Source organism: Macaca fascicularis, chromosome 8, assembly GCF_037993035.2.
Source record: "Macaca fascicularis isolate 582-1 chromosome 8, T2T-MFA8v1.1".
Taxonomy (NCBI): domain Eukaryota; kingdom Metazoa; phylum Chordata; class Mammalia; order Primates; family Cercopithecidae; genus Macaca; species Macaca fascicularis.
Window position 1 is genome coordinate 35,767,855 of NC_088382.1, and position 22,547 is coordinate 35,790,401.

The 22,547-nt window shown below is 36.9% G+C and overlaps 1 protein-coding gene across 10 annotated transcripts in view; it reads left to right on the top strand.

Annotated features, from left to right (window-relative positions):
- Positions 1–22,547, top strand: part of NRG1 (neuregulin 1) — a 1,138,773-nt gene that overhangs the window by 893,456 nt on the left and 222,770 nt on the right. The gene's annotated exons all lie outside the window — the stretch shown is intronic.

Sequence of the window (22,547 nt, forward strand, 5' to 3'; positions counted from 1 at the left end):
AGCTATGCAAGTAGATTTACTGCTGAAACCGTGAGCAAAGAAATACTCAAAGCTTCTTCTAAGTTGTGTATGTATCACAACAGATGAAGGAAATTATGAGATGGGCACTTGGGAGACTGTTTTCCTCGTTGTCCTCTCCTTGTGAGAGGTAGAGCTGTAAGCCCCCATTTGAGCCAAAGCTAAGGAGTCCAGTGCCCATGAAAAAGATGTAAGCAATACTGTCCTCCTTGATGGAGGCTACAGAGGCGAGAATCACAACTGCTTAGCCTGGCCCTGAGGCTGCCCCTGTGGCACTGCTGAAAGCCAGTCTTTTATCACAAGGCAGTTTCTCTAGACAAGATTATTCTCATCTTAAGCATGAGGCAGGGGTGTGTGTGTGTGTGTGTGTGTGTGTGTGTATGTGTGTGTAGTGTCGTGTCTAAGTCTACTTGCCTGCTTTCTGGGAACTGGTAAGAGATAGGAAGATAGAAGTCGTCATCATTCCAAATGTAGGCTTTCACTTAATTTATCTATTTTCAGTCTGACACCACATATTTACATGTCTCTCAGCCTGCATCCCTAAGCTCAAAATATTTCTGCTTTAATCTCTTCAGAGACTGAACCTCCTATTCCCCACTACATGGAGAAGGCTTAGTTATCTGTTATTCAAGGTGTTGCATGGATCTGTGTATATACTTTAATTCACTCCTTCTGTTTTCAGCACCAACACCTTCCCCCTTTCCTCCTAGCTTCCTTGATACTTGGTGCTTCCAATTTTTGAGGCTTTCTATAATTATTTGCACAAATCAACTTTCTTGTTCATTTCCTTCTTTATATGAGCACAGATTTCAGCATTTGTGACTTTGACAAGTCAGTTGTTACAAACTCATCAGCTGCCCATCTTATAAAATTTCTTTTTTTTGTATTTTTTTTATTATTATTATACTTTAAGTTCTAGGGTACATGTGCATGACGTGCAGGTTTGTTACAAATGTATATTTGTGCCATGTTGGTGTGCTGCACCTATCAACTCGTCAGCACCCATCAACTCGTCATTTACATCAGGTATAACTCCCAATGCTACTCTGTCTCTTCTAGCGTTTTCTACTCTGTCTCTTCTAGCTTTTCTTTTCTTGTGTGTGAATACCCATTTTATTTCTTTACTTACCCTCATTTTAGTGGCATTTCAAAAGGTGTACTAGTTACCTATTGCTATATAACAAATTACCATAAACTTAGTTGCTTAAAACAATGCACATTCATTCTCTTAGCATTTCTGTGGGCCAAGGAACTGGGTGTAGCTCAGCTAGGCTCCCTACTTCAGAGTCTCTCACAAGGCTGCAATGAGGTGCTGGCCAAGACTGGGGTCTCATAGGAAGGCTCAAAAAGAAAAGCATCTACTCGTATGCTCCCAGAGTTACAGGCAGGTTTCAGTTCCTGATGAGCTGATGAACTGAGAGTCTTGTTCTTTAGTGACTCTCGGCCAGAGGTCACCCTCATCTTTTGCCACATGGCCCTCTCTCTATAGCAGTTTGTTTAATCAAAGTTAGCAATGGTGAGAATCTGCCAACAAAATAGAAGTCACTATTTTATATGACATAATCACAGAAATGACATCTCATCATGTTTGCCACATTCTATTGGCTAGAAGCAAGTCACCAGGCCCGCCCATACTCAACATGAGGAGATTACAAAGGGCATAAATACCAGGAGGAAGATTAGAGGCTATTTTAGTCTGTTGATATAGGACGCAAAGGTGATAAACACATGGGTCCAAGTCTCTCTCTATAAGTGGAGTCCCCATTCTCTCTCACTTCCATCATGCTTACAGTCCGCTTCTCTTGTCAAGGTCAATAGTGACCTCCATCTTGCACAATCCAGTGAACTATCCCAAGTGTTCATCATTCTCAAACAACCAGTAGCAACTGACATATTCTCTTCCTGAGGCATTTTATTTCTTTGGATTGGGGATCCCTCACCTCGTCTTTTCCCTTCATCTCTTATCTCTGACTCACAGGCTCCTTTGCTCAGCCTCATTTTTCTTCCTTTTGGAGGGCTAAATGCTAGAGGTCTACAGGGCTCCATTTCTAGCCCTTCACTCTTCTGTAATTGCACACTCTACTTAAGAAATCTAGTCTCATGACTTCATAGTCCATCTATATATTGATGACTCTTTAATTTATATCTCCAGCTCCAGCCTTTCCCCTATGCCCCAGATAGTGCCCAATTGGCATCTGTACTTGGACTCAAAGACATTGCAAACTTGATTTCTCAAAAAATTAAAAATAGAACTATCATTTGATCCAGCAATCCCACTACTTGGCACCTACTCAAAGGAAAAGAAATCATTATATCAAAAAGATACCTCCACCTATATGTTTATTGCAGCACTATTCACGATGGCAAAGACATGGAATCAACCTAAGTGTCCATCAATGGATGACTGGATAAAGAAAACATTTTATATATATGTGTGTGTATATATATATATACACACACACACACACACACACACACCACACACAAAAACACACCATGGAATACTACTAAGCCACAAAAAACAAAATCATGTCTTTTGCAGCAACATGGATGGAATTGGAGGCCATTATCTTAAGTGAAATAACCCAGAAACAGAAAGTCAAATATTGCATGTTCTCTACTTGTAAGTGGGAGCTAAATATGTGTACCATGGATATAGGGAGTGGAATAATAGACACTGGAGACCCATAAAGTTGGGAGGGTGGGAAGGGTTCGAGGGATGAGAAATTACTTAATGGGTCAAGATACACTAAAAGTTCAAATTTCATTGCATTCAATATATCAGTATAACAAAACTGCACTTGTACCTTCTAAATCTATACAAATAAAAGCTAAAAAACAAAAAAAAAAAAAAAGAAAGAAAACAAATTAGACATTTCAAATGACAACTTAATGCAGAATTCTTGATTTCCTCATCCTTTCCTGACCTTTACCTAAAAACACACTCTGCCCAAACTGATGCCCATTTCAATAAATGTCACTACCTTCCACCCAGTTGCTCAGGTGGAAATCTAGGTATTTTCTTTGTTCCTCTTCTTTTTCTTCACACCCCACATACACTTCTCACTCAGCATATCCTGACAGCACCACTTTGAGAATATGTCCGTTATCCAATCACTTCTCCCCAGTTCTCCTGCAATCACCCAGGCGTGGTCATGTTTGTCTCTTGCTTCCCCTTGACTGGTACATGTGCCGTTCCCCTTTGCATCAAGCTTACTTCTGCTCCAGGATGTTTATATTTGCAGTTCTCTCCACCTGTGATTCCAATCCTTCTGATTTGCATGTAACTCACTCTTTTATATCATCCAGGTCTCTCCTTAAATACCACCTCTTTGGAAAGCCTTCCTTGATCACTCCGTGTAAAATGGCCAAGGCTCCTTTATTCACTATCTTCTTTTGCCCTTTTATTTTTCATATATGACTACGTGAAAGTACTATCTGTTGCTATATGTCTAGTTACTTGTTATGTGAGTATAAGCTTAATCAGGGTGATTCTTTCTTGCACTTAGCACTGTTTCCCTATAATCCAGTACAAAGCCCAGTATGCAAGTTACAGGCATGCGGTAAGTGTTGGATATGTGCACCAGTTGTTGGACAGGATTGAACTTGTGAAGTCAGCTTTCTCAGGTGACCTCAAAGGCAAGCATTAGTTTACCGAATAGTACAATAGGTGTGTGTGCATATACATATATGTATAAGAGAAGTTGATTTTTTAAGCCTGAATTAGTGATAGCAACTCTGTTCATGAGTGATTATGTGGTTCTTTTTTGTCTTTACTCTTTCTTAGAGCAATTCTTCTCTTCTTCCCACATTCTTCGCCTGCTTAGAGTAGATAATAGAGGAGCTGTAAGATGTCTGAGTATATAATGTAAGGGAGTCTGGTTCTTGCCATATATAGAATACATATAGGTCCTATTATAAACAACATATGGTTCCTCTCATATATAGAATACATACAGATCCTATTAAAAACAACATAGTATACCTTTAATTCAACACACGACTGTTTCTTGTACAAAGTTTCACTGAGATCTTTATTGTGGAGAATTGCATGACTATTCCAGTCCTAGACTCAATTTGAATAAAAACATAGGAACCAAATTATTCCACTAAATAACTGATTGATACTTAAATGTGACTATGATAGCTTTATAGAATACTCCAGAACACATACAGTCATATCTCACTTAACAATGTGGCTATATTCTGAGAAATGTATCATTAGGCAATTCCCATCATTGTGTGAACATCATAGGGTATATTTACACAAACCTAGATGGTATAGTTCACTACACACCTAGGCTATGTGGTACAGACTATTGCTCCTTGACTGCAAATCTGTACAGCCTGCTACTGTACTGAATACTGTAGGCAATTGTAACACAATGGTATTTATGCATCTAAACATACTAAACATAGAAAAGGTACAGAAAAATGCAGTATAGAAAACAAAATATGGTACACCTGTGTAGAACACTTCTCATGAATGGAGCTTGCAGGACTGGAAGTTGCTCTGGGTGAGTCAGTGAGTGAGTGGTAAGTGACCGTGAAGGTCCAGGACATCACTGTATATGGCTGTAGACTTTATAAACACTATTCACATAGGGCGCACTAAATATGTATTAACAATTTTTCTTTCTTCAAAAGTTAACCTAATTACTATACCTTTTCACTTTATAAACTTGAATTTTTTAAACCTTTTGACTCGTGTTATAACACTTACTTTAAAACATAGATACATTGTACAGTTGTGCAAAAATATTCTTTCTTCATATTCTTATTCTATAAGCTTTTTCTGTTTTAAAGTTATTATTATTATGATTTTATTTTTTAAACATTTTTGTTAAAAGCACACATTAAAAACACACACACACATTAGCCTAGGCCTACACAGGATCAGGATAATCAATATCAGTGTCCTCCACCTCCATATCATGTCCCACTGGAAAAAGTCCAGGGACAATAACACACACAGAGCTGTCACTTTCTGTGATAACAATACCTTCTTCTGGATACCTCCTGAAGGAACTGCCTAAGGCTATTTTACAGTTAACTTTTTTTCAAGTAAGTAGAAGGAGTGCACTTAAAAGAACAATAAAAAGTATAGTAAATACATAAACCAGTAACATAGTCATTTAGTATCATTAGCAAGTATTGTGTACTGTGCATAATTGCATGGACTAGCCCTTTATATCACTGGCAACACAGTAGGTTTGCTTACACCAGCATCACCACAAACACATGAGTAATGTGTTGTGCTACAATGTCACTAGGTGATAGGAATTTTTTAGCTCCATTCTAATCTTATGGGACTATTGTCATATATGTGGTCCACAGTTTACTGAAACATTGTTATGCGGTGCATGACTCTATTTCCATACCGTACTTCCAATTATAAATTAAGTTGTTTGATTTCTAGTCGGAAAATTGCTTTGATAATCTTGTAATTGGATTTATATGCCTTTGAGTCTCTCAATTAGAACTGATTTACTTTTCCATTCCTTTCTCCTTCCTCTCTGGTCATATCCCCACTCCACATTAGGAGTTCTTTTTGGTAACCAGATACACAAATACTTTGCATTAAGTGGTTATAGTGAAAGCAAGGCCTTTTATTCTAGTGAGTAATTATTCTTATATTCCAAGAACAAACTACCTATTAATAATAATTGGGTATTCGGGGCTTATAAGTTGTATTTGAAAGATGCTGCCAGGTGTGGTGGCTCACGCCTGTAATCCCAGAACTTTGTAAGGCCGAGGCAGGCAGATTATCTGAGATCAGGATTTCAAGACCAGCCTGATCAACATGGTGACACCTCATCTCTACTAAAAAAAAGTAAAATAAAATACAAAAATTAGCCAGATGTGGTGGCGAGCACCTGTAATTCCAGCTACTTGGGAGGCTAAGGCAGGAGAAGTGCTTGAACCTGCGAGGCGGAGGGTGCAGTGAGCAGAGACTACACCACTGCACTCCAGCATGGGTGGCAGAGTGAGACTCCATCAGAAAGAAAAGAGAAGAGGAAAGGGGAGGGGAGGGGAGGGGAGGGGAGGGGAGGGGAGGAAAGGAGAGGAGAAAGAAAGAAAGAAAGAGATGTTATCCATGATTTAGTGGAAATGAGAAAACCAGGAAAATACCATGCAATTCTAATGAAAATTCTAGAAAACTAGAAAAAGAGAAAGAGAAGGAAATTGAGAAGACCCTGTCATCTGCTGAAATGCTGAGTTTTCCTAATGAAGGAGAACACAATTCTAGTCAACTAAACTGCTTCCAAGAAAGTCACTGTTTTTGTCCATTTATGTCTTTCTGCTTTCTTTTTCCTTTTTCCCTAAAAGTTAATTAAATATTAATTACTTTTAGAGGAAAGATTGATAAAATGGTCAAGAAAAGCAAAGTTTCTTACTTTCTCTGCCAGATTTTCAGCAAAAGTAATAAAAGAAAAATCTTAAAAAGGGAAACTATGCGATTCGAATGAAAGATCCATTTTAAAATGTTATTGTGGCAGTATAAAATGATACTGTGTGCTCAAATACCTAAAAACTTTTGCAACTGTTGAAATGGTATTTTTAGTATTACTTAGGGTGTTGTATGAGGTGTCTTATGTAACTTTTTAAGGTAAAGAATTTTGCTATTCTCAACTTCAGTTTATGCATCTATAAAATGAGAGTGCAAAATAATATTTCTACTTCATAGGGTTATCGTGAAAGTTAAATGACAGAGGGATAAATGAAATATTTAGTATACTGCCTACCATACAAGCCAAAGCTAAATAAGTGATAACCAAGAACAAACACAGAAAACTTCCCAAATAAAAATATGACTAGAATAACTGTAATGTATGTACCAACACAAGCACATTTAAGAGTGAACACAGGTGCTATTAGTAATTACACCTGGACCAAAAGTATAACCCAGGATGCTCCCTGACATACTAGAATTTATGGTTTCTCTACCTATAATCTATTAACATAGCGGGCATTAAACCTTCTCTTTTTTGGAGACCACACATGTACCGGACAAGTAGAGCCTTGATTCAATCGAGTGCCAGTAACTCACCCAGATTTTCAAGGAGTGATATTTACTAGGATTATGGATTAATCAGAGCTTGTGTTTACCAAAGTAAAGTTCACCAAAGATTCTTCGAATACGTCCACAAGCTAACTTGGCTTATATCCAGTTACTTATAAATCAGAAGATTCCCCAAGATTTTACTGTCTGCCTGATTAAAGCTAATATGTGCTATAAGTGTTTTCGAAATGCTTTTTTCCAAAACCGTCCTTGCAGTTAAGGTGCTGCTAATTCAAAGGACCCATGACTTCCTATCAGAAATAAAAATGACACTTAATGAGAACAAAACATGTTTTCACTTGAAATGCAATTAAACCAACTTGGACAAACAGTGTTTTTCTAACTAAGATAAAAACAGCTGTGTTTATGAAGCTGCTCTAACGGGATTAGAATTTCTCTTATAGAAACATTTGCTTTATTTAAGATACATGATTTGTATTTTAATTGACATTTTAGACAATGATACTTTTCACTACAGTTTTTTCAGTCAAGTTATTTCTTTAGGGAGTCTTTCTTATAATTCATAGTGAAAAATTTGATCATGTATTAATAGAGATTTCACGGAGATTTGTTTTTAAAGGTTTTTATGTGAAAGGCCTCCCGACAAAAATTTTACTTCATGACTAGATATGATTTAATCATGATTATGTCAAAATTGTAATTGTTAAAATGCCTTAAGAAATATAATTTCTGCATACATTTGTGTAATTTTCCTAAAATGCAAAATTTGCAAAAATTTCTAAGGTGTAGAAAAAACATTTACTTAAGTTGCTTTTTTTTTTTATATTCATTTGTATGTTTTGGGATTTTGTAGATATAACCTATGCCTTAGATTGCTACATGTTGATGTGACTTGCTGATGTTTCACCAAAAAAAAAAAAAAAAAAAAAAAGAATGCTTCCATTTCTACACTTAACATTTTCTTTTCTTTATCTTTTATAATTGTGGTCCATAACACTTGGAGTAACAACATGTTTTCCTGTGTATATGTAATATAAATGGTTATATACAAACAACAGAAGAAATACGCAATTTCCCAAAACAATAACATTTGAGGACGTCATTACCAACACCACCACCACTAGAAACATTATTACTGTTAAGAGCTTGATCTAGAAAGTACAAGCTTAAACTCCTCTGTTTGGAAACAGCATGTAATCGGGATATGAAACTAGACATTCAAGTATAATAAAATGGATTTAATTAGTTATGTAGCTATAAAATACCTTTAAATTTGTTTTAGGCTATGTCTGCATTAGGCAACTAGTTAAATGTTTTGTCTAGATTTATTTATTTTAGTCAATTTAATTTTAATAATTACATCAACTATGTGTTATTTGCTTCCTTTAAAATAATCACAGAACAGGCTGTTTTAGGATCAGGTAGAAACTAAGACAATCTCTTTTGAACAAATTTTATTTTTATTGCCATTAAAATTCTTTACTTAATGTTATTCCAAGATTAATTGTCTTAAAAATAGTACATTTAGCTGTGTAAAAGAGAAAACAAGTAACCCTATCAAAATTGAACACTGTTAATTAACTAAACATAGAAAATAGATTCATTCATTATCCACCAAAAATTTCAATGTACCTGCCAGGTAAAAGCACCATATTCAGTACCATGAAAGCAGTAATGATTCCAATAACAGAAAATCATCCCTCAAAGAACTTATCACATGTTTATGTATAAGTTAAAATGCACTGAATGTCAAAAATGCAGATGGCGCTTTGATCAGGGACATATTAGCAATGTATTCAGACAGCATATTTATTTTCTAGGGTTTTCATTGTAAGGCAGAAAGGTTAGACTAAAGAGTAATGTTAAAAATACTAATTATTTTTGTATTCTAGACATTTCTATAAGAAATGTATGGAAATAGAACTGTAATTTTGGCAGTTTCTGTCACAGTGTCAGTGAGCAAATAGATGTCATACTCATGACTACAGAAAGAGGACATTCTCTTTACCAGCCACATACCTCTTACCCAGAAACCCTTGGAGAAGCTTTATAAACCCACATACTGAAAATATGGTAATGAGGAAATGCTGTCTGCCATGGGAAGGGGAAGATGATCTAAAACATTTAGGATAGGTAATTCCAAAACTATGTCTTGAGATAAAACCATGCCTTGAAAAGGAAAAAGAACAGCAAAAACAGCTAGTTAGCCAAAGGTCAACAGAGCAAACCCTAACTGGTAAACTTGTCTGAATCTTTACTGTATTCCTCAAGTTATAAACTGTTTATAGACTCCTTCAAACAGGATTAAATTTTGGAGGCATTTTCTTAAAAAAATAGTAAATTCCCACTATAAAATTAGTTATAGGCTTTGGACAGGATTCTTGCCAATGTGGGGCTCCGAGGCTTCAGTTTTGTTAATTTCACAGTAATTCCACCTTAGTTCACAGATATTTTCAAAACATGGGAAGTGTGATTGAAGTCAGGGAAGCCTAATCAAATATGAGTTCTAGTGCCATAGAATGGTGATGTTGAAATACTTGGCTTTTATTGGCTATTAATGGCTTTTATTGGCATATTAATGGCTTTTATTGATGATCTCAAGTTCTGTCTATAGAAACATTGATGTCTGATTGTAACAGACAGTTTAATCAATGTATAAACCAATCTGGATGGTTCAGATCTCAATTCCAACATTTCTTTCAGAATTCAGGCTCAATTTATCTAAATTGGGCTCACTATATTAATTTTACTTTGTCCATACAGAGGCTGTGGGCTGAGTTTTAAGCATACTATGTTTTTGAGCATTCTGAGATTGTTCCAGTATTTTAAAATTTTAGATTATTTTGGTTTCTTGGAATTATTTAATACACACTGCAATTTTCCCTGAAAAACACATGTAAGCTAAAATGGCTTTATGGAAATGCTTTATGTTTTAATGAGGTTGGGAAACAGAGATAAATTCACCTGGTCACAATCAAAGGAACCTTTTTCTAAACTGCATAGCTATAATTATAATTCTATTCCAACTGATTTTGAAGATTTTAAATATTTTACCCTGTTTTTGTGTCTCTTAAGGAGTTTCTGTTTGGATTATCTGGACAGATCAACAGATAAAAACTTATGTCCTAGAGCAAAAACAGTACATTTAAACACATCTTTTCTTTCAGGCCAAAAAGTTTGCTGTTTCAGGACCATGGACCTCCTTAGGAACATGTACATATTTCCCTAATGAATCCTTCGGCTGTCATATGCTTCTGAGTTAAATTGTTATTACTGATAGAAAAGTTCTTTATGTCTGCCATAAATGTGCATTAAAGTTTATATAGCATTCACCTTCATGCCTGGCATTTTATCTTACTGATTATTTTGGCAGGAAACAAATACCAAAAATCTCCCCTTGAGAAATAAAAACAAACTACAACCCTCTAAAAATAGAAAAAAAAAAAAAAAAGCCACAGCTCTTCAGGTCCTCCTTGGACCCATGGACAAGGCTCATAAACCTCCTTGGTATCCATTCCACGTTCTGTGAGTCTGGCGGATGGTCAAAGGACTAGAGACAGGATGATCTACAAATAGGGAGCTTGAATTTCCAAATCAGGTTTGATCATCTGCTCTTTGTGATTTTTTTCCAATTGCTTCCCCATGTGCCTTGGTTTAGTCTTTCAAAAAATAAGAATTTTATACCCCAAGGATGTAAAATACCATGTCAGAGCACTTTTTGTGCCTGGAATGCACCTTGAAGATAGCCTTGCCCATTGTCCAGCTCTTCATTTTTCAGATGGAGAAGAAAGTGAGGTCTGGGAAAGTAAAATGCCTGCCGAAATCCACAGAGCTAGGAAGTAGCAGAGCAGAGATCATTACCACACATTCCAAACTTTCTTTCTATTTATCATTTTTGTCCTTGAACCCCTTCCTGTCTCAGACACTACTTCAATTAAAATTATTTTATAACTGCAATAATGTACACTTGCCATGTAACACATTGCCCAATACAATTCAATCTTAGCGTCTGGAAACAATACTCATTTATTAACTCACAGTTTTGTAGGTCAGAAGTCTGAGCACAGCATAACAAAGTCCTTAGGGTCTCACGAGGCTGAAATCAAGGTATTGACTGGGCTGTCTCCTAATCTGGAGCATGGAGCCCTTTTCCAAGTCCATTCAGGCTGTTGGCAGGATTAATTATTTGTAGCTATAGGACTGAAGTCTCTTTTCTTGCTGGTTGTCAGCCAGGGGCAGCTCTGAGCTCTTAGAGGCTGCCCTCAGGTCTTAGACATGTGGCCCTCTCCCTATATGACAGCTACTTCTTCAAAGCCAATAGGAAAATATTTCTCTTCAGGAAAGGTTCACCCCCTTTTCTAAGGACTCTGCTGATGAGATCAGACTGATGCAAGACCATCTCTCTCTTGATGAGCTCAAAGCCAACCGACTAATAACCTAGTTAAAAGTGGTATCCCATCATAGTCGTAATTCTCACTTGTGCTCAAGAGGAGGAGATAATACAGGATGTGTGCACTAGGGGACAGGAGTCTTGGGAGTCATCTTAGAATTCTGTTTGTTGGCCAGGCGCAGGAGCTCACGCCTGTAATCCCAACACTTTGAGAGGCTGAGGCTGGCGGATCACCTGAAGTCAGGAGTTCGAGACCAGCCTGGCCAACATGGTGAAACCCCGTCTCTACTAAAAATACAAAAGTTGGCCTGGTGTGGTGGCACAAGCCAGGTTCTCAGGAGTCTGAGGCAGGAGAATTGCTTGAACTCGGGAGGCAGAGGATGCAGTGAGCCCAGGTCATGCCATTGCATTCCATCCTCAGTGGCACAGTGAGACTCCATCTCAAAAAAGAAAAAAAAAAATTATGTTTGTCATGTCAGTCAGATTCTACTCATTCAAGTACTAGATTTCCTTTTGCCTCCTCTTCCCTTCTGCTGCACCCCAACTGAGTTGGTTCAGTGTCTTCTATCCTACAGGAAATCCAGAAAGGGATGACAAGAGAAAGTAAATTCAGACCAGGGGGGCAAAAACTCCAAATCCATGAAAATATGGTATTTTTATTGGGTTCATGTATTCTTTGTAAGTGCATTGGCCAGGGATAATTCAGAATTACCTTCTTACTGATTACGGAATAGTAAAATTTACCTATTCTTTAGGCATGAAGCTTCTTTTAATAAGGCTGGCCTGGATTCAGAGATGTCTGGAGACATCTGTGCTGGGTTGGCAGGAGCAGCAGCAGCTGGAAGTCAGGGAGAGTGGCAACCAAAGAGCTGCCATTTTCTTAGTGCCTATGCAGGCTGAGACTTTACTTCCATGAGCTCATTTAATCCTCACAATGGTGACTGATACAGTCAATATTATAATCCTCATTTTACAGATGAGGAAATACCAGAGATGCAGCAGAGTCAGAGTTCAAAGCTCGGTCAGATACATTGGTGCTTTTTTGAGGACAGGCTTCTCCTTGTCAGGCTTTGATGAAGATGGTTATCCTTTTTTACTTTTTTCTTTTTTGAGACAGTCTTGCTCTGTTGCCCAGGCTGGAAAGGGGCGCGATCTTGGCTTACTGCAACCTCCACCTCCTGGGTTCAAGTGATTCTCCTCCCTCAGCCTCCCAAGTAGCTGGGATAACAAGCACACGCCATCATGCCCACCTAATTTTTGTATTTTTAGTAGAGACAGGGTTTCATAATGTTGGTCAGGCTGGGCTGGAACTCCTAACCTCAAGTGATCCACCTGCCTCAGCCTCCTAAAATGCTGGGATTACAGGTGTGAGCCACTGGGCCTAGCTGTGACTGTGACTCTCTGGGGCTCTCAGTACATTTAGGCAGAGATTGGGGGATGGCAGATGGAGATGCTGAGTGACAGGCACCCTTTGAGAGGGAGGCTATGTCAAGCAATCAAAAAATTTCAGCGATATGAAGGGACTGTTTCTCCCTTCAAGAGTTATAATTAAACTTTCCAGAAATCAAGATCCAGGCTATAGATTATAAAAATTTTATTCCTAAAGGAAATTATAGACAAGAAATTGGTTGAACCTTATAATACCCCACGATGGTTCATGAGCAACACGTGTTCATATGATTATACCATGTTTTGAAATATGGGTAAATAAGGCACAGAGTAGGCGAAAGTGAATTTAGGGACATCAAAATGTAACGGCAAAAATCAGCTAGGCTTGTTCTTGAATCCCTCAAACTGTAACTTTTGGCTGAACAAATCAATTAAGATATAGCTAATACAGCTGCAGAGCTTGGAAAAGTTACAGTTGCTTTGTTAAAGTATATTGAGTTGGAGTAAAAAGTTCTATTTGGAAAGATTTCAAAACCCTTCAATGGCGGCCCAATCATTCCGAAGCTGAATTAAATGTAAATTGTGAATTATCTGCATACGCTTATAGTCTATACATTTTAATATACATATGGTGGTTGTGTACTTTAAGAAGATAAAGAGATGATTCCTGAGGCATCATTACTGCATGGCAGAGAGACAAACTTGAAAACAAGTAATTATAATAATGCAGGTGTTAAACTGAAGATACAGAGAAGGAATACACATATTCCACAGCCATTGGTTCCCTTTGGGAACATCAGGAAAAAACAGAAGAGGCAAGTTTTGAGTTGGGTCTGGAAGAATGGAACTTTAGCAGGCAGAAAAGGAGAAGAAAATTCCAAATAGTAGGCAAAACACAGTTAAAGTCATAGAGGCAAGAAAACATAAGAGGCTAGAAAACCATAGTTCAGTGTGGTCAGGGTGCCCAGAACGCACAGGAGAAGATAGAAAAGAGGTTGAGTGTTTATGTTGCATTGAGATTGGAAAGGACCTGGCTGCCCTTTAAAGAGAAGTTTCTATTTTATAGCAGCAGGAATCCAATAGAGACGTTACACGAAGGAATGACAAGATAATCGCTCCATTTTAGAAGATTAACTCTGGTAGCAGGAGTGGGGATGGCTGGGGATGTGAACTGAAACTGACGCTGTGTAAGAAGAGAATTTACAAGCCCAATCAAAGAATGAGCAAGAGGACCCAGGTCAGGGAAGAAACAAGATAGGCGATGAGAATAAAGGCTGCTTCAGCGGTAAACACTCTAGAATTGGGGGCACCAAGTGGCTGGAGGCAGGTGAGAAGAAAAGGAAGATGTAAGGAGAAAAATGCAGGATGATGCCTAGTTTCTGATCTTGAGCTCTGTCTGGCTTTTTTTTGCAGGGAAGGGATGGAGATTAATGAACTGTCTTTGGGCATGTTTAGTTTCAGGTAGTTGGAAATGCAGGCTTGCTGTTCAGGAAACAACTTAGAGCTGTAGATAAACATTTAAGAATTACCAACATTTGAGGTAGTGGCAAGTGAATGACGTTTTCATAGAATTATCATGTAGTTAAGAAGAAAATAGTTTTAAATATTGGACCAAGGGCCAGCATTTAAGAGAAAGTTAAGGAAGAAAAAAAGATTTAGGAAAAAGAGACACAGAAAGTCATGCCACTGAGATTTTACTATGAGTCCCAGGAAAAGATTTAAGATGAGTGTGTGTCAATGTCCCCTAGGCATAACAAGGATTAAAAAGAGTTCAGATGACAATTAGGAACGCACTGGTGAACTCTGACCAGTTTAATTAGATTGGTGGAGAGCTGGAGACGAGACAGAGTCCTTGAACTAATAAACAAAAAAATAAGAGAGTGTTTGGTAGTGAAAGTAAAGGGTCAAAAGAAAGGTTTTTGTTGTTGTTGTTGTTGTTGTTGTTATGGTTTCTTTGATAGAATGGGGAAAGATAATGGTTAATTGGGGTAACCCGGCAGTAGAGATTGGCAGGGCAGGTAAACCGGCAGGACAAAGAAAGGAGAGTATGGATTAGACTCTAATAAAAGTTTCTTAGGGAAGAGGGGAAGAAGGAAAAAAAAAAAAGAATGAGTTGAGAAAATATATATTAAGTTCTTTACATAGCGCTTCTCAGAGCTATCTTTAGCACCCATAATAAATCCACTCTGATAAGAATCCTAGTATGTTGCTGACTCTCAGCGCTCTGCTTTTTGTTATGAAATAAACATGATTTCCATGTCATTCTGTCAGACTATCTTTTAGAAACAACAACAATAAAAAAAAAGTTGTTCAATCCGAAAGCAACAGAAAAGGCACCTGAGTAAAAGTAAATTTCTTCTTCCACCTACAAAACCAAAACGTGAAGACACAAATCTCAGGTGTACTGAAACAATTTTTTTTTTTGTGCCTGGATATAACTGCTTTATGGGATCACAGAGACTTCAGTACACACTCTGGGACAAACAGAGATTACTCACAAATGATGATTGAAACATATTCTAGACATTCAATTGAATAAGACCTAGGATCACCCCCAGAATTTTTCTCTGGGCCCCAAAGAATCCTACATGCTGAATAAGACCCTAGGCAAGACCAGAGCTCCCTGCACCATTTGAATTAGGTGGTTTCCATCTTGCACCTATGGGAAAGAGTTGGAGCCAACCCAATCTTTATGATTAAGCAGGAAAAACAATGTTTTCCATAAGAATGCAATCTTCTGCATGGTTGGTCACCAGTTATTTTTTGGACATCCATTTGGTTTCCGTCAAGTTAGCTAATTGTTCTGCTAAATCATCTTGAAAAGATGACTTGCCTTCTTGAGTTGTTAATACTTGTGAAATTCTTTTCCCAAATGAATGAGAATTGAAAGACATAGATTCTTTTAACACACACATACACAAAAATTCCCAAACATATAGCGTGTTGAAAGTTAGTCTGTTGCAAAGAAACTTGAGTTCTAGGCCCAGATCCAGGGGTGGAGATGACTGTAACATTCCACCAAGAACTTCACTCTTGGCTTTCACCTCGAAAATAAAAATCCCTAGTCAAGTCAGATATATGAAGTATTGCACTCTAACAGGAGAAGGAACCGAAGAAAAGGGAGGATGTTTTCATAAAGATTTAGTAAGGAAGTTAGAAGGAATTATGTGGGAAAGAAGGAAAAAGAGTAATTGTGGTATTACTACAATACATGCCGGGGCCAGGTACAGAATATGATGGGTCTGTGTTTCACTCCATACAGCCCTGCTATCATGATGACATTATGAAGTAATTTCCTATAAACTATAATCTGTTTTGGAAATGCTTTCTACCAGGTGTCTCTTATGGAACATACAGGAAAAAAAAAAAAAAAGAATTGACCTATTAAATTACTCTCACTGTTCAAATATTTGAAGTACTAATTCATCACTCATGACATTCAATTTATATTTTAATATCATTATAAATTTAACAGGGTTGAATCTTTTCAAAATAACAAAGAAAGTGCCTTTTGAAAGGAAAGAAGATGGAAACGTTGAAGAGGTTCTTGCGGGATCACTCTTAAAAGCCATCAAAGCATCAGAATCTCTTTCTTGGCTGTATAATAAATATTCACAGAAAATGAGCGCCAAGTATGTATGGAGAAATGCCTTGGCATTTGCTGTATGAATATGGATGATGGGAATCTAGTAAAATATTAGAGAAATTAAATCAAAACTCAAAGATAGTTCTAAGGTGTTTACTGGGTGTCACTTGATGAAATGACTCTATGGGGATTTATCACTAATCTGTGAAGTGAAAAATAATCTTAATGATGAGAGGAAGCTTACTTAGATTATGCCTAGGAGAAGAAGAGGTTTTTAACTCCCTTTAACAATGCAGTGTTTGCAGGTTTTCATCCATTATCACTTTATTAGAATATCTTTGCTAAAACCCAACTATTTTATGGGCTCCTCTGACACCTCACAAGAATCCATGGGAGGAAATGAAGCCAATGAATGTAATCTACAGGTGAAACTTGCAGAGCAAATTCAGGAAAAAAAGTAATTATGCTTCTTGGCATTTTATCATTTTATAACCTCACCTTTTAGAGAAGGTATTGAGAGATTATATTGATTCGTCCAGATTTTTATTTTACACGTTTGTTCCTGGAAAGGCTTATTTTAACAGAAGTTATCTCAAGGTGTCATGTCCAGTACCATCATCATTATCATCAAAAATTTGACTGAATAAACCTAAGATTTCATTTTAATGTTGCTTGAACATTGCGTTTTAGCATTTTCTTTGAATTCTAAACTCATAATTTCATCATAAAACTGTCTTTACAGCAGACAATATGATTAATTAGTAATTCTATTAAATATTTGCCAAACGAAGGGGACCACTTCTAGTTTTGCCAGGGTATCTTGCTGGTCAGAAGTGCTTTGCCTAATCAACTCAACATGCATGTTGATGCTAAGAGTCTAACTGAACATACAGGACACACACTTCTGTATGTATAGTCTTACATATGAAAGTAATATTTATTTATTCACCAAAAACTGTAAAGAGAGGTTAAAACAGGATGGGATGAAACAGTGTACAGAGGTAAGGAAAAGCTTTTCCAAGCAACTGAATTTCCCTTGGAGCCTGAATGTTAAGTGGAATTAGGCAAAGTGTGGTGGTCGTGGGAAAATTCAGGCAGAGGACATAGCTAGTGCAAAGGCACTAAGGCTGCAAAGGATGCAAGCTATGCAGGCATGGTGCAAGGACGCCTTTGTGCAGGAAGCAAAGGGAGATAAGGCTGGGGTGACCCACAGCCTCCTTCTTCAAGGGCACTGGATAGACTCCTGGGAAGCAAAAAGTGACTGGATTAAATTTGCATTTCAAAAAGACTCTTCTGACTACAGTATGTGGCAAGATAATTGGGGGAAGCAATAGCCCAGGTGGAAAGCTTTATTACAGTCAAAACAAAAAAGGATAAAGACTTGGATTGGGGTGGTACTTAGTGAAGAGGCATAAAAGAAGACTCAAGTCAAAATGACAGGACTTGGGGATGGGTGGGTCATAGAAAGAAGGTGTCAAAATGATTGTCACAGTAGGTAATTAGTCACTGATTGATAGAAAATGGTAATCACTGAACTAGGCTTTTTATTTTCATTCTGTTCTATTTAGGTTCATTCTATGCAAAGTATTTAGTGCTTACCAGATGCAAAGTACAGCTAGGAATTCTAATGGATAACAATATAAAATAAATGGAAAAAAAGGATATATAATCTCTGCCTTTTATAGGCTTATATTCAAATACAGACAATGCTTTCCATTTCCAGTAAAGGGAATGAGAAATTATATACCCAGATACATATATATAGACACACAAATAAACAGATGTATACACATGTATGTCTATATATGTATATGTGTATGTACACATATGCATATATAAGTATATATATATTTGCATCATATACACGTCTAAATTAAGAGTGCCTTGCCAGGGGACTGAGGGGAGATAAATAATGCAGAGGTCAGGAAAAGTAACTGAAAAGTTGTGTGGGATGGTATTCTTCTTATAAGAAATTCAAATGTTTTCAAAAATTATTGTCTTATATATCCACCTCATTACAGAAGAAACGTATGACGCTGGCCCTGTTTATCAGGGCCAGAAGAAGAAATTTGGCAATGGCATTTAGCAGTATTAACCATTTTTAATCCATTATATCAGTAATGACACTACAATCATGACAGTAATCTTATCATTAATAGTAATGATAAATAATAGTAATTATTAGTATGTAATTTTTAAAAGTCACACAAGCAGAAAAACATAAAGATTTCATTTTAATGTTGTTTGAACATTGCGTTTTAGCATTTTTCTTTGAATTCTAAACTCATAATTTCATCATAAAACTGTCTTCACAGCAGACAATATGATTAATTAGTAATTCTATTAAATATTTGCCAAACGAAGGGGACCACTTCTAGTTTTGCCAGGGTGTCTTGCTGGTCAGAAGTGCTTTGCCTAATCAACTCAACACGCATGTTGATGCTAAGAGTCTAACTGAACATACAGGACAATTGCAAATCTGTGAATTATTAAGCCTCCTTTCACCTCAATTTCCTCCCTCTTTGCTTATTTCAGTTTTGTGTGTATTCCTTTTGATTGCTTGTTAATGTCTCCTATTTATAGTGATATTATGTAACAGTATTATCTAATCTCCAAAATAGTATATAATTGTCATGTACCATTCTGTAATTATGGTACAGATGCTGGAATATGCTTGGAATCACTGAAAGTAAATTTACCATTTACCAAGAGTAAGGCCAAAAGCTTACTCTTCATGGCCTCTGACTTGCAAGAGACTCTTTAATTTCTTATTACCTAAATTTGTATGCTTAATTTTGTAGTATTTTTCTTTAAAAAGATCCCCCAAATTTTATGAGCTTCAAATCCAGAAAACTTATCTGGCCTTGTTTTTCATATTGTATTGTCATATTTAATTTGTTTTTATGCCTTTCTCACAATATTTTAGGTTCATGAGATCAGAGACAATATTTTGTTCTGTTTCTCTACTGCCTAGCTTGTTATTTATTTATTTATTTATTTATTGTTATGAGACAGGGTCTCACTGTCACCCACGCTGGAGTGCAGTGGTACATTCATGGCTCACTGCAGCCTCGACCTCCCAAGACTCAGGTGATCCTCCCACCTCAGCCTCCCAGTAGCTGGGACTACAGGAGAGCACCACGACACCTGGCTAATTTTTGTATCTTTTTTTTTTTTTTTTGGTAGAGACAGGATTTCATCATGCTACCCAGGCTGGTCTTGAACTCCTGGGCTCAAGCAATCCACTCATCTCAGCCTCCGAAAGTGTAAGGATTACAGGCATGAGCCACCACGCCCGGCCTATCATTTTAGTTCAGTAAATGCCTGGTGAATGAATGAATCATATACATTTAGTGGTTGTTTTGAAGTTGACTCTGCTGAGTGAGATTTTCTTTGCATTCATGCATCTTCATTAATGTCAACTTTGTTGCAAAGTTTTTAAAAAAGTAATCTTTGTTTAAATTATCTTAAGTTACTTGATCTAAAAAAGTTAAAAGTGACCATCTGCAGAATTATAAAGTCCCATTACTGTCAATATGCATAATATTTTGCCAAAAATGCAATTTGTCTTCATGTTAGTCTTAATTTTTCCATGTTTTAAAAATTTTCTTGGAGTATTTCCCAAATGGGATTTACTGAGAGAAAGGATCTATTCAGCCAGCTTTGTAGATTCTAAGAGTCCTTCTAAAAGTTAAGTCTAGCCAAGGAAAAATGTAGTGGCACACGATTGTGTTTCTCTTACGCTGTCATTTAATGTGAGATCTAAATTTTGCATTTCTTTAATGCCCAAGGTGTTTATTTTTTAAAATCTCCACTCTTTTTATCAGGAGTTATGTTGACAAGTTACCTGGGAGCTGATATACCCTATATAATACATGATCTAAGATCTGAACAATATACAAATTAATAAAATTAAATCACTAAGATTTGTCATCACTTCTAAATCATACAATTGGGTTTTGTTTTTTAAAGCTAAAATATTCCTCCTCCTTTCTCCCTCCCTTGTTCTGGTCACTTCCAAGGATTTTTACAAATGCAAAAGAAATTCATTTGTACTTCCTGACCACAGAGATGAATAATTTAAGGACAATATCAAATTCTTGATAAATCTCATAAATGTTTTAACTGAGAAATTGACATTTATTTAGTTAATCTTTTAGCTGGTCATAAATAATGTAATAAAACCCCTTAAAATTAACATTAAATAACATAAAGACCTAACAATATATTAGAAAAAAACCTTTTTGGACTGAGCCATGAATTTCCTGATAATTCAGCTGCAAGTGACAACTAAAATGTAACTCCAGAATCTCGATATGGTTCCAGAAAGGATCCTTGTCAAGAAATTGCCATTTCATCATCTTTCCTTAAAGTTCTTCAATATTTATCATTGCAATTTTTGTCCTGTCTTTTCTGCTCTATTGCATCAAACCAAGGAAAAACAATTATTAAATGCTCATTTATACTCACCTCCCTCCCTTCATATTTCATTCCTCAGCCCTAAAATTCCTGTAGGAATCCTGCTTTTATATTTTATCTTTAAGTCATCATAGTATCTGTAATCTCTTTTATAGTCATGTATGCTTAATTTTGGAAGACTGTCAACTACCTCCTCAGGTTCATTTAAATGAAAATGTACCACAAAATCGTAGGCTTTTCCACTACCCTCACTGAAAAATTACTCTAACAAATGACCAGTAAGCTGTTTTGTGAAGCTAAACATCCAGACTCTAAACAAGAGTGGCGGAATTACAATATTTTCATAGAAACAGATTTTACTACTAGAGCCTTTTCTTTTTTTAATTGGGGGAAATCTTATTAAAAAAAAAAATCCCAGAATACATCTTTGCTCTCAGTCCTTCAATTCTAACATAATGACATGTTTGAGAATATGCGGTAGTGTATACTAAGCCCCTATGCTGTCTCACATCCTCAGGACAAAATATCTGTTTTGAAAGGACTTCTCTGAATTTTGCTATTTCCTGCTTACTGAGCACTGGCCCCCTCCTGGGAAAACAGAGTTATTTCAGCCAATGTTCAGACTCCATCTTGCATTCGTCTCTGTGGAATATTAATAGTGCTACTGAGATATATTCATCATCTTTTCTCTGCTTTTGCTGTTTTTATAGCCCAGTGAAATTTATATTTGGTGTTTGTAGGAAGGATATCAGAAGCTATTTGGACATCAAACTTTTAAACTATAATGATGGCAAGACTGCTGGATATCTTTTCACAGTTAAACCCATTCAACAGAGTTTTGTTCTTACGACAGTGCAAATTAAACTAGAATAAAATTAGTGTGATTTTAGGACAGTTTTAAAGTGAACATACTTGTCTCCCTCCCTTCCCATCTACATATCAAGGAGACACTCCAGATTGCACTTTTATTTAAACTGTGGCCATCAGAAAATACCGTGAGAGGGCTGTGTGTAGGTAATAGTTCAGTTAGCATTGACCCCAGAAAATGGAAAACCAAGAACAAGTCACTTTTAAAGTGAAGCAATAGATTTTGAATATGGATTGCTCCAAATCACCACTTCCCGACCACAACACAAGAGTATCTCACTGTAAATTAAGTCTAAGTTAGCCACAGCTGTGGTATAACTCTGAGAATGATTTCTCTACATGTGGACAATTCTGGATCCTTCCGTGGTGCGCGATTACCCTGGTCTTTAACGTTTGTCCTTTGCAGCGGAGGGGTCAATGTATTCTTATTTCCTTGCTCTTTAGAATTCTCCACCAGAGGGAGGACAAGGGAAGGAGTAGGTTTCACGCGCAGTTCTGAGTAAAGTTTGAATCTGAGAAACCCCACATTCACGAATTAAGAATCTCCAGTTCTGTCTTCATTCTACCCCTCCCTGCCTGCTTTTCCACTCGGCAGAACTGAGGGACTTCCAGTGACTGCAGTAATTTTAATTATTCTCAGTCGTTCTCCGAAATGTGGTTTTTATCAGTTCCTCTGAAAATTAAGTTGTAGTAAGAAACGTAGTTTAGGGGCACCCCCTTAGAAGAGGCCAGGTTGTTTTTCTAAGGAAAAGCTGGAGATTTCTAACAGGCACTTCACACACACACACAACCTGGCATTTTTAAGGTTCGCTTAACCTTTCCTGTGCACCTGGAAGGAATTATCTTACCTTAAA